We start from the raw sequence: 14,334 nt of genomic DNA on the forward strand, positions 1-14,334 counted from the left end.
CAGGTCCTGGAATCACACTGTCTGTCTACAGTCAGCCCCCACCTCTTCAAGTTACTTAACTCCACATCTCCACTGCCTCACCTATAAATTGGGGATGGTTTTAATACTTCACATGGTATCTATGAGCATTAAATGAAACAGTGTAACAATGTGTAGAAAACAGTGCAGGCTCGCAGTGAATATGGGCTCCTAGCATCATGTATGGGGCCCCACCCAGCAGCTGAACACTGAACAGGTAAGTTCTTAGTGCTGTATGGCAAACAGGGATCTTGATTTTCTTGTTTCCCCCTGGAACCCCATTACCAAGAACAGTTTCCGGCACATAGTAGGTGCTCAACCAGTCTTTGTTAGGCCATTGACCAATGACAGAGCCTATGTCGTGATGATATTCTGCTTCTGAGCCAGGGCTTGTGTGCCTTCCCCCTCAGTCCCCGGCACCACAGAGGATGCCTGTTCTACGCCAGCTCAGCCCAGGCCTGCAGACATCTACAGGTCAAGTGACCATCGTGGAAGGGAAGGTGGGGACTACGGGGCCTATCAAGAGGGGCCATGAACAACAGGAGACAGGGGTCCGGAGCAAAGGGCTAGCAGAGGGATCGAACATTTATTGAGCAGTGTGTACCAGATGCTGTATATGCCTTGTTGTGTTTCAGCCTCACAGGAGCCTGCAAAGTGTCAATCTTCCTCCCCCCCCACCACCCCCCATTTTAGAGGTGACGAAATGGCAGTCCAGGGAGATGAGAAAACTCGCCCGAGGTTGTGCAGAAACGAAGGGGCACAGCTAGATTTAAACCCTGGACTGGGGACTGTTTGGTTCTAAACTCCTGCTCCTTCCACGGTCCCAGCTGCCTCCCGGAGGGCAGGAGAGTGGATTCTGAGCCTTAAGCCAGACAGGAAGCCCCAGCACCCAATGCGGAGGCCAGGCTCAGGCTGAGCGACAGCTGGAGTGCGCAATTTTGACAGCTGTGCTGAGGCTGGCCCAGAAGCAAGCGGTGCTAAACTCGGTGCCTGGGAGCTGGAGCTGGGATCATACAGACAAGAGATGGCCAGGGGCGGCAGCAGGGCGCCGGGGAGGTGCTGGGCCCCAGACAGAATATCCTTGGGCCCCGCCACCAACAGACAAAGCTCCCCACTGACTGGCTCTGTGACCTTGAGCAAGGCACTCAACCATCTCAGTCCAGCATCCTCGCTTGTCACACTGGTCCACCATGCCTTCTGGCTTGTCGTGGACTTACATGAGACAACTCAGAGAGACAGAACTGGGACGAGTCCCGGCCCGGGCACTAATTTTGTTGTTTGATCACTTCACCTCTCTGAGCCTCAGTGGCCCCAGCGGTATAATGGTCATCGTATGTGCCTCACCAGATTACCGTGAGGACCTAGTGATTAAAAGTATGGGCTAAAGGCATAAAAGACTCGGGGTACCTGGGTGGCTCAGTCGGTTAAGCGTCTGACTTCAGCTCAGATCATGATCTCATGGTCCATGGGTTCGAGCCCCATGTCGGGCTCTGTGCTGACAGCTCGGAGCCTGGATCCTGCTTTGCATTCTGTGTCTCCCGCTCTCTCTGCCCCTCCCCCACTCACACTCTGTCTCTCTCTGTCTCTCAAAAATGAATAAATGTTAAAAGAAAATTTAAAAAAAGAAGTATGGGCTCTGGGGGTGCCTCGGTGGCTCAGTGGGTTAAGCATCCAACTCTTGGTTTTGGCTCAGGTCACGATCTCGTGGTTTGTGATTTCAAGCCCCACATTGAGTTCCATGCTGACAATGTGGAGCCTGCTTGGGATTCTCTCTCTCTCTGCCCCTCTCCCACTCATTCTCTCTGTCTCTCTCTCTCTCAAAAATAAATAAATAAAAAGTATGGGCTCTTGGGGTGCCTGGGTGGTACAGTCGGTTAAGCATCTGACTTCGGTTCGGGTCACGATCTCGTGGTTTGTGGGTTCGAGCCCCACATTGGGCTCTGTGCTGACAGCCCAGAGCCTGGAACCTGTTTCAGATTCTGTGCCTCCCTCTCTCTCTGTCCCTACCCTGCTCGCGCTCTGTCTCTCTCCGTCTCAAAAATAAATAAACATCTAAAAACATTAAAAAACAAAAGCATGGGGTCTGGAGTACAATTGCCTGGATTCAAATCATGGTTCACCCTGACAGGCTGTGAGTCTTTAACCAAGTTGCTTCGTCCTCTGTGCCTCAGTTTCCTCCTCTGGAAATGGGAGAGGAATATAAGCATGCTCATTTCATGGAGTTGTAATGATTAAATGATATAATCAACAGAAAGAACATAGAACAGCAGCTGGCACCAGTAAGCTCTCTGTCACTTTGAGTAATCAATAGATGCCTGGGTCTGGCATCTAACAGTGACTGGTCCTTGCCACATGCCAGGCATCACTTTAAACTCCAATCCTCAAAGGAGTCTTGTGAGATCAGTGACATTCCTGCCCCATTTTGCTCATGGGGACCTGAGCTATTCGGGGGTTCAATGACTTGCTGTAGGTCACACAGTGAGCAGAGGACTGGACCAGGACCTGAGCCCGCAGATCCTGTGCCACAGCACTCCTTCATTCCTAATAAAGGCTCCAAAAAAGGAAGCTATTAGAATATCTGTGTTCCGTGCACAGATACTGCCATCTTCGTAGAAACGCGGGAGGCAAAGAAGATGGCAATTACTTGCGTCCACGTGGAGTAGGCCCAAATGCACATTAAAGGATGGAGAAAGCCTGGGTGAGAGTAGCGGCGCGGAGGCTTGGAGGGCCGCATCCGCTCAACTCGCGTTTGTCCCCAGCAGGGGGAGCCCGCTCCCTCCGTCTGGTCCCAGATACGGGAACCAGGCCTCTGGCCTGGTGGCGTGAGCCGTGAGTGGCCCGTCCAGGCACACCTTGGGGACCCCATGGAGAGGCAGCAGAAAGTGACAATGTTAGCCTGTACAAAGCCAGAGGCATGGCCAGAGGGGCTCATCTCCCACGGTTCCCAAACCCGGCTGCCCAGCGGCATCACACAGAGCTTCCAGAAGATGCAGGAGCTTTCAGCCCCATCTGGTCCCTCCCCCATGTCAGAATCCCCTGGGTGATGGGCCAGGGATCCGAAACTTTTAAGACTTTAAAGAAATACTGTATAGGCATGGAAATCGATCACGCTAAAAAATGTAATGTTGAGCGGAGAAGCAAGTTGTCAAACGTACTGACTTTAACGTGTGTGTATACGGGGGGTTGTGGAGGGTGGGTGGGGAGCCCAAGGCAAGAATATAAACACAGGCCCACGCCCCATCTGCATCCCACCTCACCGCCCCCTCCCCCCCCCCACCCTGCCGTGTGTTGTGCACTCCAGCCCAAGCTCCACTCCTTTTGCCCCCCCATCCCACCCCTTCCAAACATTTGGCCCTTGGCCACCCCTCTGGTCTAAGGGTGCACATTCAAGTAGATGGCCCACCTTCAGGAGGAGGGATCCTGGAAAAAGTCCTGGAGGCTATCTCACTGGGAGTCCTGGGGTCCTGTGTACCTTGAGTGTCCTGTCACAGAGGCTCAGAGGCGTGACATGTGTGCATTCCCTTGGCCCCCCTGTCCCATGGAGAGGGGCACAGACACAGAAGAGCCAGAGGGACACCTCCATAAAGCTCTGGACCCAAGACCTGACTTGCCCGGGTCTAAGAGCAATACTGCAAAACTTAACGTTATATACAAAATATACCAAAAAAGTATATACAAAGATATACAAAACAGTATGTTTTTTACTGATAGGTATGGAAGTTTTAAAAAGAATTTCAAGGCATAGGAATAAAAACACACATGTCTGATAAAACCAAATTCAGAATGGTACTACTTTTAGGGAAAGAGAAGGGGGTGGGTCATAGAGAAATGCACAGGGATCTTCAAATTGTGTCCGTCATGTTAAATTACTTAATCAGGTGGGGGAAACCTGAGTTTGTTTCATTTTTATCCATACTTTTCCTATGCCTAAGCTATTTCATAATTTAAAAAAATTAAACTTCAAAAATAATATATAGAGGTGCCTGGGTGGCTCAGTTGGTTAAGTGTCCCACTTCAACTCAGGTCATGATCTCACCATTCGTGAGTTCGAGCCCCACATCGGGCTCTGTGCTGACAGCTCAGAGCCTAGAGCTTGGAGCCTGCTTGGGATTCTGTGTCTCCCTTGTTCTCTGCCCCTCCCCCACTCGTACTCTGTCTCTCTCTCTCTCTCTCTCTCAAAATAAATAAACAAACATTAAACACATTTTAAAAAAGTAATATATAAAAAAAGCAATGTATGTTCATGGTTTAAAAATTCAAGAAGTAAAAAAAAAAAATACGTTAAGGTAAGAGTCTCTCTCCCTGTCCCTCAGTGTTACTGTGACTTCGTAGAGGTAACTACTGTCACCAAGTCTTTGTGTACTATCCAGAAACATTTTAAGAACCTGCACACACTGGATATTAATACTAATTGCTGTGGACCTTGCCTCCCGTGCACCCCAACACACCCTTTAAAGTTCTTGTGTTGGAGGGGCGCCTGGGTGGCTCAGTCGGTTAAGCGTCCGACTTCGGCTCAGGTCATGATCTCACAGTCCGTGGGTTCGAGCCCCACGTCGGGCTCTGTGCTGACAGCTCAGAGCCTGGAGCCTGTTTCAGATTCTGTGTCTCCCTCTTTCTCTGACCCTCCCCTGTTCATGCTCTCTGTCTGTCTCAAAAATAAATAAATGTTAAAAAAAAATTTTTTTAAAAAGTAAAGTTCTTGTGTTGGATAATTTTCCACAAGAACATATAGATACAACTTCTTCTTTTTTTTTTTCTAAATTTATTGATTTATTTTGAGAGAGACAGAGACAGTGCCAGTGGGGGAAGGGTAGAGATAGAGGGAGACAGAGTATCTCAAACAGGCTCTACACCCGGCCACAAAGAGCCAGATGTGGGGCTCCCACCCATGAAACCGCAAGATCATGACCCGAGCAGAAACTAAGAGTAGGACACCTAACCTACTGCGCCACCCAGGCGCTCCCATCTTTTTCTTTTCAATGACGAAAGGAGATTCACTACCCAGTGGATGTGCCATATTTAACCAGTTGCCTACCAATGGCCACTTATATTCATTTATTTGTTCTTATAAACAGTGAAGCAAAAAACACCTTTGAACCTGGATGGCCCCTTGAGTTGCAAGGATAATACAATGAACTCTTGTGTAAGGATATTTGTAAAAAAAAAAAAAAAAAAATCTCAGCAGTGAAATTGCTGGGCCAAAAGTTATGTCCACTTAAATTACAGTATTTCAGGGGCACCTGGGCGGCTCAGTTGGTTAAGCATCCGGCTTCGGCTCAGGTCATGATCTCACGGTTCGTGGGTTTGAGCCCTGCATCGGGCTCTGTGCTGACAGCTCAGAGCCTGGAGCCTGTTTCGGATTCTGTGTCTCCCACTCTCTCTCTGCCCCTCCCCCACTCGCACTCTGTCTCTCTCTGTCTCAAAAATAAATAAACATAAATAAATAAATAAATAAATTACAGTATTTCAAAATTACATTCCCAGAAGTTCACACCAATTTACATTCTTACCAATGATATATATGAGGTTGTCTGTTATTCCATGCCCTCAGCAACACTGGATTGTTTATCTTTGTCTTATTGATTTGTAAGAACTCTTTGTATATTAGGGAAATGAATTTTTTGTATCCCCTTTGTATTGCAAAATTTTTTCCCAGTGAGGCATTTGGAGTTTTTAAGTTGACTTTAAAAACTGCATTTCTATTTATCGTTTTAATTGAAGTGAAATTCACATAACATGATATCAATCATTTTAAAGTTTGCAATTCAGTACTATTTAGTACATTCATAATGTTGGTTTTGGAGGCCGGAAGTCTGAAATCTGATGTTGTGCAACCACCACCTCTATCAAGTTCCAAAATATTTTTATCCCCCCAAAAGAAAACCTCATACCCATTAAGCAATCTGTCTTCATTCCCCTGCCCTCAGGGCCATTTGTTTTTATTTTGTTTTGTTTTGTTTCTGTTTTTGTTTTTTTGGCCATTTGTTTTTCTGTAGTACAATTTATTAGCCTTTTTTTTGTAACAAATTTGTGACTTTTGTATTGTGCGTAGAAATGCTTTCCTCACTCTAAGATTATTAAAAAGCAAAGAATTTAAAGGTTATTAATGCTTAGTGAAATCTTAAAACCTGGGCACCAGGGATTTAGATCACCCTCAGTAGTATGATGAGCTCCTGGAGGCCAAGCACCCTTGTTCCCACCCATCTCTTAGCACCAAGCACAAAGTTAGAGAATAAGAATTCAGTAAATGTTTGTTAAAGGCAATTCCTACCTCCAGATTATAAAAGGAAAACGCCTCACATTCTCTTGTAGTCCTTTTAGGATGGGTTTTGCTTTTTTTTTTTTTTCTTAATTAACATTTTCATCCATCTGGAATTTATTTTGGTAGATTGGAATGAGGTAGAGATACAGCTTTATTTTTTTCCAAGTGGCTAGCCAGTTGAACCAACACCATATTGAGTAATCTGTCTTCCCCCACTAATTTGAAATGCCACCTTTAGCATATACTAAATTCCCACATGTATTCAAGTCTATTTCTGGACTCCCTATCCTTTTCTCGGTGACCTCTGTCTGGGATTCTGGATTGTTTAAAGCCCCCCCGGTGATTCTGATGCAGTCCATCTGGAGCTGGTGCTTATCTGTGATGAGATATGTTTGTGGATTCTTAGGAAAATGAAGAAAAATAGTGTCATAAAGTTAAATTTCATTTTAAGGGTCCATCTTCTCTTTTGAGATTATGTCCTGACGAAACTTTTTCTTTTAAAATTTTTAGATAAATGAATGCTGATAGTAGTCATTCTTATTTTTAAGTAAAAAAATTTTTTTTTAACTTTTTTATTTTAAAGAGAGAGTGCATGAGGTGGGGAGAGGGGCAGAGGGAAAGAGAGAGAGAGAGGATCTTAAGCAGGCTCCACACTCACCACAGAGCCTGACATTAGGCTTGATCCCATGACCCTGGGCTCATGACCTGAGCCGAAATCAAGAGTCCAACGCTCAACTGACTGAGCCACCCAGGCGCCCCTAAGTAAAATTTTAAAGGAGTACAACGCACATAGGGAAAAGTGCACAATCTTAGGTGTATACAGCTTGATGAATTTTCATGGAGTGAATACGCCCATGTTAGTGTCCTAGAGCTGCTCTGACAGATGACCACAAACCTGGTGGTAAAACAACAGAAATTTATTTCTTGGTTTTGGAGGCCGGAAGTCTGAAATCTAGGCGTCAGCTGGGCCGTGCTCCCTCTGGAGGCTCTGGGGGAGAATCCTTCCTTGACTCTTCCAGCCTCTGGTGGTTCCAGGAGTTCTTTGGCTTGTGGCCGCATCCCTCCAACCTCTGCCTCCGTCTTCACGTGGCCTTCTTCTCTGTGTCTCTGGGCAGATCTCCCTCTGCCTTTCATAAGGACACCGGTCATTGGATTTGGGTGCACCCTCATCCAGAATGACCTCCTCTCAAAATCCTTAACTCAGTTACATCTGCAAAAACCCTTTTTCCATATAAGCTCACATTCACAGATTCAGATGGATATAGCTTTTTTGGGGGGGGAGGGATACAATGTAACACACTACCAACATGTAACCAATGTCCCATATCAAGAACTAGGGCATCAGCCAGGCCTTCAAGGCTCCTTGTCTCTTTCCCCGGCAGCAGAGGAACCACTGTCTTGACTTCTGATTCCCCTCCCCCAACTTTTTATTTCAAAAGATTCTTAAACTTTCAGAAAAGTTTCAGGAATAGTACAGTGAGCACTCCTGTAATCTTCATCTCGATTCACCAGGTTTTTGTTTGTTTTTTGTTTTATTTATTTTTTGTTTTTGTTAGATTCACCAGTTGTTAATATATTGACACATTTGCTCCTTCTATGTTTAGATTTATGTTCATTTATGTTTATATTTATATATTTTTAAATTTGTTTTAATGTTTATTTATTTTGAGAGCGAGAATGTGCATGTGGGCTGGGCAGGGGCAGAGAGAGAGGGAGAGCGAGGGAATCCTAAGGAGGCTCCATACTGCAGAGACTGATGCAGGGTTCGAACTTACGAATCACCAGATCATGACCTGAGCCAGAAGTCAGCCGCTTAACCAACTGAGCCACCACATATACATATATATATTTAATATTATTTTGAGAGAGTGTGTGGTGTGTGCATGAGCGGGGGGTGGGGGGGGGGCAAAGAGAGAGGGAGAGAGAGAATCCCAAGGGGCTCAAACTCACAAACCATGAGATCACGACCTGAGCTGAAATCAAGAGTTGGAAACCAACTGAACCACCCAGGCACCCCTCTATTTATATTTTTATAAATATACATAATACTTTTTTCCTGAATCACAAGGGAGTTAGTTGCAGACATGTTCATATTTCACCCCTAAATCCTCCACCTCAATCACTGAAGAATATAGACCATCGTCTACACAACCACAGTACAATTATCCAATATAAAATCTAAATTCAAATTTCTCCAATTATTCCATGAATATCCCTTAATATGGGCTATTTAAGCCTAGGACCCAGGACACGATTTCATATTACTTCTAGTAGCCATCTTCTTCTCCTTCGCCTTCTTCTTCTTTTAATTTTTTTAATGTTTATTTTTTGAGAGAGAGAGACAGAGAGACAGAGTTGAGTGGGGGAGGGACAGACAGAATCCTCCAGAGAGAAGAGACAGAATCCGAAGCAGGCTCCAGGCTCTGAGCTGTCAGCACAGAGCCCGATGCGGGGCTGGAACTCATGGACCATGAGATCATGACCTGAGCCAAGGCCCATCACTTAACTGACTGAGCCACTCAGGTGCCCCTCTTCTTCTTCTTTTTTAAATCATTACTGGGGCACCTGGGTGGCTCAGTCGGTTAAGCGTCCAGCTTCAGCTCAGGTCACGATCTCACGGTTCATGGGTTCGAGCCCCGCGTCGGGCTCTGTGCTGACAGCTCGGAGCCTGCAGCCTGCTTCAGACTCTGTGTCTCCCTGTCTCTGTTCCTCCCCCACTCACACTCTGTCTCTCTCTCTCTCAAAAATAAAGATTAAAAAAATTTAAATCATTATTACTGCATTTAAATTTTTCTGGCAAAATGAAAATTTTTCTGGCAATTTTTTGTAAGTAATGTCTACACTCAATATGGGGTTCAAAGTCATGACCGCGATATCAAAAGTTCCATGCTCTATGGACTGAGCCAGCCAGGTGCCCCAAAGAGTTGCCAATCTTGTGTCCTTTCCCAAATATTTTTGAACGTGTACTGGTCCTTGACATTCAAAATCTGCCAGTTGCTGCTAGAGACTAGCAGCACATTTCAGGGGAACTTTCTGTGATGATGCCGGTGACCTTTAACCTGCACCGTTTGGTGGGGTCGCCGCTAGCCACATGTGGCCTTTGAGCACTGGAAGTGTGGCTAGTCAGACTGGGGAACTGAATTTTACCTTTTATGTAATTTTAATTAATTTAAATTGAAACAGGCACATGGGCCTCGTGACCATAGGGGTCGGACAGCCTGGGTCTAGACCAGCCGGTACACAAAGCTGGGAGCTCAGGCAAGGTCTGGGTCTGAGTATTCCTGTCTTTAGCCGGTCATCACTGTCACGTTACAGACAGAGACATCCGAGGTGCTGAGTGGTGGGGGGTCAGAGAGGGAGAGGGAGGGGCTCTGAAGTGTTACTTGGAACCCCTTCCTGTCAGCTCACTGGTCCCCACGTCACTTCTTCCTCTGTGCTCCACACACATTGATTTAAAAATTTAAAATTTTTTTTTTTTTTCAACGTTTTTTTATTTATTTTTGGGACAGAGAGAGACAGAGCATGAACGGGGGAGGGGCAGAGAGAGAGGGAGACACAGAATCGGAAACAGGCTCCAGGCTCCGAGCCATCAGCCCAGAGCCTGATGCGGGGCTCGAACTCACGGACCGCGAGATCGTGACCTGGCTGAAGTCGGACGCTTAACCGACTGCGCCACCCAGGCGCCCCGATTTAAAAATTTTTAAATGTTTATTTATTTTTGAGAGAGAGAGAGAGAGAGACAGAGTTGAGTGGGGGAGGGGCAGACAGAGAGAGGAGACAGAACCCGAAGCAGGCTCCAGGCTCGGAGCTGTCAGCACAGAACCCGACGCGGGGCTCGAACCCATGAACCGTGAGATCATGACCTGAGCCGAAGTCGGACGCTTAACCGACTAAGCCACCCAGGCGCCCCTCTACACATATTTATTGAGCACCTACTTTGTACCAGGCCCTGAGAATAAAGGATGCGTGGTCTCCACTGTGGCTCTATCAGAGGGGATTGGAAATATCTGCGAATGTGTTTGTCTTACACACATCACTCTGTCACCCACTGAGGTGAGGGGCCCTGCTCAGTGCCTGAAGCTTAGAAGAAGCCTGGTAAACGCCTGCTGACTGACTGACTGATTGGGTAGGAGGAATGAAGGTAGGGGTAAAGTCTTCCAGTTGTATTCAAGAGGCCAGGAGAGAAGGTGCTGTTTGCCGAGAAGAGTGCTGGTCCGATTCAGGAGACCCAAGTTCCCGTCTGGGTGCTGGCCCTGACTTGTCCTGCGTTCTTGTTCTTGGCAAACTTCTTCCCTTCTCCAGCCTCAGTTTTCCTAACAGTAAAAAGAAGTGGCTGGGCTAGATCAGGCCTCGGGGTCCTTGCGAGGGACATTGTCAACAGAGGTGGGAAGCAGAAGAACACTTCTTCATCTGTCTTATATACTGGGGATTTCTTGAGATCCAGTTGCCTAAAAGTGTTCTGGGCCTTTAAAAGTTGGGAGACTCCTGAGCCAGAAGAGGATTCCAGAGTTTGTTAGGTCAGGCTGAGGACAGCCTGCGTGGGGTTTTTGGGGAAACTCCTCGGTTCTTCTTACAGACTCCAGATCTGTGCTGGGCCTGCATCTGCCCAGAGGTGCACTTGCTGGGACCTTCCTTCCGAGGTGGTGAGCCAATCCCTGTGAGGAACGGGGGCACAATTCAGGAGGGAGCCTTGAGTCTCGGGGCAAGAGGGGAGGGGAGTGTACGTCTCACCCACGCAGGGACCGAAGGACCAGAGCCCCAGGATGTGTGTAACCTGCCTCGCCTCACTCACGCATGACTCAGGCTGAAACTGGACGCTAAGGCAGTCACTCTGTCTCAGCCTCATAGGCCAGTATCTGCAGCACTGTTCAATTTCCTTCCCTTTGCCCTTGGGGAAAATGCTGTTGCCTTGACAAATTGGAGGTTATCAAGTCTGAAATCCCCCGCTCCTTTTCCACATGGCAAACTCCTATGCAGTCTTCAAAATCTGGCTCAGGTGTTGTTTCTGAAGCATTCCCTGACTTCTGACTTCTCCATAGAATCAATTACCCCTTGGGCGCCTGGCAGGCTCAGTCAGTTAAGCATCTGCCTTTTGATTTTGGCTGAGGTTCGTGCGCTCAAGCCTGAGTTGGGCTCTGCGCTGAGTGTGGAGCCTGCCTGAGATTCTCTCTCTCCTCTCTCTCTCTCTCTCTCTCTCTCTCTCTCTCTCTCTCTCTCTCTCTTTCTCTCTCTCTCTCTCTCTCCCTCTCTGCCCTCCCCTGCTCATACGTGCTCCCTTTCTGTCTCTCAAAATAAATAAATAAACATTTTAAAAAAGAGTTAAGTACCCCCTCTTCCAATATGCAGACTCTGGAGCCAGACTGCTTGGGTTTGAACCCCTACTTTGCCGCTTAATAGCTGTGTTTCCTTAGGTGAGCTACTTAACTTCTCTGTTGTCTCTATTTCTTCATCTGTGAGACGGGAAAAATAATGGCACCCGCTCACTGAGTAGCTGTGAGGATTAAGTGAGTTAATACATATAAATACTTAGGACAGTGCCTTAGGATAGTATGAATTAAAAAAAAGCTGATTAGCAAGACTATTATTTTTCTGTGCTTAAGAAACACTTGTGAATATAGTGAACACAGTGGATAAGGGTACTGTCCTCATAACCATCTCAGCCTGTGGGGAGAGATAGATGAATAAACAGGAAATTCACTCTGAATTATGAAAAATGCCACAGCAAGGGAAGTGGTGGAGTGAGGGGAGTCATGAGAGCACAGAAGAACCCCACTTCCCAGGTTGGAGTAATCAGCAGTATTTTCTTGGAAGAATGATCTCTCAGCTGAAATAAAAGATGAATAAGATTTAGCCGGACACAAGAGGAGGGCAGAGAGGGGAGGTGTGGAAGGGTTGAGGCAGAATGGGGTGGTGGAAAGTGCAAAGGTCCAGGGGCCAGAGCGTGATGCCTTCTAAGAATGAAGTAGGAGGAGTGGAGGAGGTGGGTGGGTGCCCCCCTGTGTGTATGCTGGTTATTAAATGCATGTCTTTGTGATCTGCCTTCCTGGTTTGTGAGCACCTACAGGACAAAACTCACATTTCCTTTCATTCCATATGCCTGCCTGATGCCCAGCACCCAGCCTAGCACTCAGCAGGGCCCAATAAATGTTTACTGAATGGGAATGAGAGATGAGAACCTTGCCTTTCCCATCAGGGGGCCATCCCCAGCAACCTTTCCATTTGTTCATCCTTGTGAGTGAGGCATTCTTAATAGCCCTGGGAAGTCGAGTTCATTTGTTTGTTCAGAATTGTCATCTGCTGTGCAGCCCCAACTCCTGTGAATTGGATGGTTCTGTCAGGACAAAGTCAAGTTTCTGACCCAACCAGGTGATGACAGGTCCCACTCCTGTGAGTCCCTCTCTGGATACCATTGGTGCCTGTCACCTTTCCAGCTTCTGTGTGCATACAGATCACCTGGGGTCTGTTCAGGTGATGCAGATTCTGATTCAGCAGGTCTGGGGCCTGGCCTAAGTTTCTGCATTTCTTTTCTTTTCTTCTTCTTTTTTTATTTTGAGAGAGAGAGAGAGCGCTCAAGCAGGGAAGGAGCAGAGAGAGAGGGAGAGAGAGAGAGTCCCAAGCAGGCTCTGCGATGTCAGCACAGAGCCCAGCGTGGGGCTGGAACCCACGAACTGCGAGATCATGATCTGAGCCGAAATCAAGAGCATAAGTCTTTTTTTTTTTTTTTTTTAATTTTCTAAAGTTTATTTATTTATGTTGAGAGAGAGAGCACACATGTGCAAGCAGGGTAGGGGCATAGAGAGAGGGGAGACAGAGAATCCTAAGCAGGCTCAGCACTGTCAGCACTGAGCCTGATGCGGGGATTCAGCTCACAAACCAAGAGATCATGACCTGAGCCGAAATTAAGAGCAGAACTCTTAACCAGCTGAGCCACCTGGACGCCCCACATTCTGCATTTCTAACAAGCCCCCCGTGTGATGCTGAAGCTGTAGGTCCAAGAATTACACTTTGAAAAGCAAGGCGCTAGACGATGTCATTTTTCCTGGTCACGGTGCTGAGGGTACAAGGAGGCCTTGGCTGCCAGGCTAAGGAGTTTAGTCTTTATTCTGGAGACACTGGGGGGCATGGAAGCTTTCTGAGGGCTGAGCAAGAAGCTGAATCTGGGGTGTGGGTGCCGGGGGCTAGGGGGGCTGAGCTATAGCACTACCAGGTAGGAAATGGTACCTCCACGCAGAGGGTGGAGGGTGCTCTGGGCTGAATTGTGCCCCCCCCCCATTCATATGTTGAAGTCCCAACTCCTAGGACCTCAGAATGTGCCTGTATTTGGAGACAGGGTCTTTAAAGAGGTAATTAAGTTAAAACAAGGTCATTAGGGTGGATGCCAATCCAACACGACTGGTGTCTTATAAGAGGAAGAAATTAGGACACACAGTTGTTCAGAGAGGGGACCATGCGAAGACACGAAGACTGCTGTCTACAAGCCAAGGAGAGAGGCCATAGCAGAAACCAACCCCGTCGACACCCTGGTCTTGACCAGGATGTCCCTGGGGGGCTCAGCTGGGTATTCCAACTCTTGGTGTCAGCTCAGGTCATGATCTCATGGTTCATGAGTTCGAGCGCCGCATTGGGCTCTGTGTTGACAGCACGGAGCCTGCCTGGGATTCTCTCTCTCCTTCTCTCTCTGCTCCTCCTAGGCTCTGTCTCTCAAAATAAATAAACTTAAAAAAACCAAAAGGGTCTGTTGTGTAAACCGCCTCCCCCCCCCCCCCCAGTCTGTGGTACTTTGTTATGGCCCCCCGAGTAGACGAATACAAACGGATGGATTTAAGAGAATTATACACCTTGTCACCTGTTTGGATGACACGGAGATGGGGTGGGGGGGTACACTATAGGATTATATACAGATGGTTGGGAAATTGGGAAGACCAGGGAGGAAAGAGTGCTATGAATGGCATAGAAGCAGGCAAGGGAGCCTGGGGGGAGGAGCGGGGCTGGAGAGAAGCGCATCAGAACCAGACACTCAGGAGGGTGGAGGAGAAGGAACAGAATGGTCCTTG

The sequence above is a fragment of the Neofelis nebulosa genome, chromosome 9 (assembly GCF_028018385.1).
Source record: "Neofelis nebulosa isolate mNeoNeb1 chromosome 9, mNeoNeb1.pri, whole genome shotgun sequence".
Taxonomy (NCBI): Eukaryota; Metazoa; Chordata; class Mammalia; order Carnivora; family Felidae; genus Neofelis; species Neofelis nebulosa.